Raw genomic sequence first — 6014 nt, forward strand, 5'->3', positions numbered from 1 at the left:
GAATGCTTTACAGCTGATGACATAATACATAACCATCATTTTGACAGGAATCCAGTTCCATCTCAGACCCAGCTCACAGCAGTGGCTTGGAGGGGGTAGGGGAGCGAGATTCATACCTTGGCTTCACCACAAAACAACACAAGAAGTATTTTGCACAGAATGTTTAAATGCTTGTTACAGATTTCAGATACTCTTAAAAAAACCCTTGCTGAGCAAATATTTGTGAGTGTTTGTTTGCTTAGGTGCTTGCAAGAGACGCTGCCCCTATGCAAAACTCTGTTTCTGCATTTATGCTTTTATGCCTGCATATGGGGATTAGCAAATACACTTAATCCTTTGTCTGAGCCTGTTGAAATGTGGTGGGACCATTTACTGCCATGAAAGGGAACTTTCATCTCCATGCTATTCTCCACTAAATGGGCTGTGCCTTGATAATTATAGCTCTAAAAGGAAAAAAATTGATCTCAGTTTGCCTATTATAGAGGTACCATGGAGATAAGATACCAGCATTGCCCTGGAGATAAAAGCACAGGCAAGTTTTATGGATTCTAGTAACTGTTGAAAAATATATGAGCTATTTTAAAAGCAAAATGCTAAAGGTGTCAGTTCTCCACTGCAGTAGGGAAAGTGCTAAGTTTGCATAGCAGAACTGCATAAAATGCAGTGGCAATGCCACAGCTGCCAGAAAGCACAAGTTCAGATACAACAGACTCAGATTCTGTCACCATAGTTTTCTCTTCCTTCTTTCCTTGCTTTAATTTTACTGTTCATGAGGTATCTGGTTCTTCAGCTGACAGAGGGAGAAATGTACCCTTATATAGTGGTTTTAGCTCCTTTTAATCTCCAGAAGAAAGACAGTGACCAACTGAATTTTTTTTTTTTTTTCCTACATGGGAACATGGGCATCTAAAATATCTGACTTAAATATCAACCAGCACTAAGATTCTACAGCAAGTTCTCAGATTTCCTTGTTTCAGGTCTTACCATAATTTCTGTGTAGAGATGAGATAAAAGTACCCAGATGATTTGTAAGAGCTTACAAGAGAATGCCTAAAAACTGGAGGCTCTGTTCCTTTACCAAATATTGCTTGTCAGGAATGTGTAGCAATCCACATAGAGAGTGAGGACAAGGGACTCAGTTCTCATTCTACTGCTGAGAAAGTCAGCATCTAAATTTCTTTATTGATTAAATGCAGCTATTCACCCCACTTTTCAGTGTAATATTTTAATATCGTTTCATAATAATTTGAATGAGAAATGCTAAGAAAGTTCTGTACATTATTATCCACTTTTGAACCTTTTTTAGCTTAGTAGTGTAGTCCCAAAACATGTGCTGTCCCTACAAATATTCAGAGAAACTGAACCTATTTGATTTCTGAAGTATCAGCCTGACAGATTTATGAAAGAAATGCTTGCTTTCTTCCAGGTGCTCAATGCTTACCTAGTAAGAAATTTCATCTGAAAATAATCTCTTCTGTATGAAACCATTTTTCTTTCTTGCCCTGAAAGCTGCTGTGGAAATGGATGTACATGTATATATGTTTCTATGTTTTTATAAGGTCCAAATTCTGTTTGTAGAGAAAGATCTGAAAAATGCGCACTTGTAATATGAACCTTTAAAAATATTCCCAAAAAGCAAACAAGTTAGACAAAAGGAGCAACTAAAGGAACAAAAACTTGAAAATGACAAAAAAAATCATTATCTGAAGTGGAAATAAGATGTGTACGGGCATTGTAAAAATGCAACAATCATGCTTAGACACAGGAAGCAGCAGAAATAAAGAATGGAAGATCTGAATAGTAAAAAAAAAAAAAAAAAAGCAGGGTAAATTCTGACAAATGGCATCCTATAACATGGGTTAAATGAGAATTTAAAAAAACCAAAACAGCAAAAAACAATCAAACTTGAGGGAGTCAGTAGATAAACAAGTAGTAAAGGGGAAGATAAGGTTACTGCAGTAAAGCAGTGCATCCCTTAGGCTGATATGCTACAAAACAGAACAGAGATGTTCCTGGTAAAACATTCCTTACAGGAGTTGATCTGAGGAAATCTCATGTTTCAGAAGAATGTCTCAGAGAAAATACCACTGCTGGCAAAAAAGGGTTTTTGCACAAATCAGTGCAGTAAACAGTAACAGCTTACTAGGAGCAGATGATGCTCACCCAGGAGTTCAGGGCCAACTTACATATGAAACTGCTCAGCTGCTGAGTGAGCTCAGTAAGCTCTGCTTAAATCACCACAGGGCCAGAGCTACAGGAAAGTGCAATCAATCAAACTTTGAAAAGCATCCAGGATGAGCAATTGCATTCATTCCATACTGTGTCTCTGGCCTAGTCTTGGTCTCTCTCCTGGACCTTGGATCTATGCTGCGTGCTTGTCTTTAGTCTTGTCTCTGCCTTTGGCTTCTGGGTGCAATTCACATCAAACAGGCTGTGCTCCCCTCGGGAGCCCCCCTTACAGAGTTGCCCTTTTCAGGCTGTCCCCTTCTGACCCATTTGTCTTGGTTCTCTTTCAAGGCAAATCAGGAAAGAGGCAATGACCTCTGCTGTGTAGTTAAAGTGGAGCTAGAACAGAGTAGGAGGATTATTTGGCTTCCACTCATCAATAAAACAAATCTTGAGATTTGAGAATCTTAGAGAAAATGGTGCAGCTAAATGGCCCATTTTGCTAATGGGCCATCAAAGCACCTGAGAAACTCATTGTGGCATTTGTATGTATAATCTGTGTGTCTGGAGGAGGTGTGTACTGCAGCCACAAGCTGCAGAAGCAAAACCAAATTTTTGAGGTGGTTCAGGCTAAAACCGATGCATCACTTCTCAGCACAGCTCACAGGACAGACACTTCATGCCTGTAAGCATTTTCTGCAGGAAGCAGTTAGTGATCCTTGCTGAGACAGGGATCAAAGGAGCAAACAGGCTGGGAGTGGTGATGGGGCATTCCTAACTCTTTCTGGAAATGTGTCCCACTTGTACAAATGGCAAACCACTAGAGAGCAGCATTAAATCAGGACTTCTCCTGTGTGTCTGAAAGTAAAACAATGCTTTAGTGTGATGTTTGCAGTTGGACACTGGTTTCAGACCAGATTTTACCAGAACCAGGGAAGCTATAGACCAGCCAATTTCATCTGGCTTAGTCCTTGGGTACCTAATACTCAAACACTGAAAACAGCCTTTGTAGTCTCCAGGAACTCAGCTTTCCCCATGCATCAAATTCAAAAGCTATAGTAAAGTTCTCTTCAGTTTACAGCTACTCCAAATCAGAGAAAACTGACTGTGCTGGAAATGCTTCAGCTGATTACTGTCTCTAGGCCTCATCGGGGGCTGAGGCTCATTGATCCCTGGAGTTATCTCCAGCGCAAAGTCTTTGGATTTGTGCCTCTCCTTTCTAACATGATTGTATCATTCTGACACTGGAAAGGTAAAGGGTAAGTGGTGGTAAAATAGCAGAGATTGCACTGCTGCAGGAGGTCTGGGAGGAACAGAATCTGCCCACATGGTGGTTTTAAACTGATTTCAACATAGCTCAGTATTGACACTGGTGATTTTTTTTTTCTTTTAAAGAATAAATATTTCTTTTAAACTAAAACATGCCCAAAACGTGGAAATACATCAATATATGCCGTGGAATAAAATGCTGTAACATACACCTCAATTGACTGATTATAATAAAACTAGCATTCAAAGGTTTTTGTATCAAGTGTATGCTTTGCTCAAAACCTTTGCTATGAAAGGTTGGCTTTTACTGCCTGGTAACTGGGACAAAGTAAGGACCAGAGACCAGATTTAAATCTTATTTTTGTGATTTTGACATTTTTGCAAAAGCCAAAACACTTTTGCACTTGATCAAGGTCAATGATTTAATTATTCTAAACTGATTAACTGACTCACAACTCAAAAGCAGGAAAGCTCATTTTCTTCTCTCAATCAGTTAATGAGGCATGAATTGCATGCTTTCACTAATCCTAGCATCCTGAAAGACAAACTATCTGTAAGCATTTAACCCTCAAATATCATAATTTTAATCACAAAGGATTTTTTGTGTATGTTTTTATTGTTTAACTCTTTTCAGCCTATTATAGTGTAGTATAATAGCTTCATTTAATGGCTACAAAGTTATTTTAAAATGCTCTTGTGCAGAACCTGACTTCTCCCTAAATGCAGACTGGCTCAAAACAGCCTTAAAAAGAATTGTCATGTAGTAAGTGCAATTCTTTCTATAACTTACCTTAAAAATTTGGATTTTTAATGTAGTACGGACAGTTGGCCTCTTTAAACACGTAGAGATATCTGTGATTCCTCCTCAAAGGCAATAAACTTCTTAAGGTGAACACACTGGTGAGTTATGCCAACTGTTTGTTCACTAGAAATTGCCTGCATAACCTTTGAGTGAATATCTGAGTAACTGAGCTTTAATGTGATATTCCACTGGCTGCTTAGACAATCACATGGCCATTCACCCTCCTGAATTTTGCTTCCCTTCACAGGTTCATTCACTCTAATGCTTTAGCCAAATGCCTCTGTACTTTCTCATTACGGAAAAAAATGGGACATACTATACTTAATGCTTGTTACTGAAACAGAACTAGGGAAAAACCTTCTACTTAAACACCTTCAGGTGGTTTTTTTATTTCTTTGTCATTTAATGTTTTGCCAAGAGCAATTTGGATCACGTGGTGAAAGAAGTGCCCATTCTGTCATGGAATAAAGGTGAAACTAAGTAAGCACTCCCAAAAATGTGATAAACATAATATTAAAACTTCTAACAAATAGCAATGATAAAATATGTGGCAGATCAAGGACAGTGTGGCTAAGAATGAGAACTGTCAAATGCAATGTAAGAAAAGGAATATGGGAGAAGTAAAGCAAGTTAGAACTGTGTAGTCAAATTATTTGGAGACATAATGAAACCAAGACCTGAAGAGTATTCTGGTAGAATATCAAAGCAGATAATGTAGACAAGCAGCATCAAAAAGGAAATTTGCATCTATGAGACCAGTCCTGATAATGTGTTATCAGGTGATACAAGACTTTGGTCTATAAATTAGCCTTGAAAAACACCCAGTTTTTTCTGGCAGTCAGGAAAACTAAACCATGGGATAAATCTCTTGATTTGAGGGTTTGCTTTTATTTTTTTTTTTTTCCCCATGGAATGAATATGCAAAACTCTATGGCAGAACTTCAAAGGGCCCTCCCATCCCTGCTTACTCCACACCTGGAGTGACCCAGCTGCAGGCTCTCCACAGTGATCTGGTCTTGTTCTCTTGCTTTTATTGCCTAATAACTTCTTCTCTCTCCTCTGTCATTTTGTGATGTGTAGCGGCAGAAATACACTCCTGTGTCTCCTTCTGCCTCTCTTTTGAGCCTGATCTTGAATAGACACAGAGGTTGCTTGGAACTGTACTGGAGAACCTCTGGTTAATGATTTTAAAAAAGTAATGAGGACTTCTGTACTTCATCCTCTGATCAGCCAAAGAAAAAAGGTCCTTTTTATCTGCACCTCATTATTTTTCTACATGGAAATGATAAATGCAGATAAATTGTGGAAGTCACAGAAATGTGGACTGTTTTAGAAAGTTGAGGAGCAAACTATTAGTAGGGTAAAATTAAAATATTAGTAGCAAAGCTTTACATAATATCAGCTAAAAATTTCCTAGCAAAGTACTCCTTAAAAACAATAGACCAGCCCATATATCTCTCTGGAAAGGCACTTGCCATGCCATCTTGATTTACTGTGAAACACATAGGTTCCTCAAAATATTGTCTTTGCAGAAAATGTCAAAGGTTTTCTTGCTTGTTTCTTAAAGATCTGATACAGTAAATCTTCACCATTTTCTACAGCTCCTCAGTATTCGTGCAGGGACTGAAGCTGGGAGAAGAAAACAGGATCTGCCTGCCTATAGTGATGTTCATGTGGCTTTAGCATGAATATTCTAATTCTTTGCCTTACTCTTACAGTGTGAGTTTTCTAGGATTGAGCCTGCTTTTCTAGTCTTGTTTCTGTTCATGGACATCAA

The sequence above is a fragment of the Ammospiza nelsoni genome, chromosome 6 (assembly GCF_027579445.1).
Source record: "Ammospiza nelsoni isolate bAmmNel1 chromosome 6, bAmmNel1.pri, whole genome shotgun sequence".
In the NCBI taxonomy this organism is placed as follows: Eukaryota; Metazoa; Chordata; class Aves; order Passeriformes; family Passerellidae; genus Ammospiza; species Ammospiza nelsoni.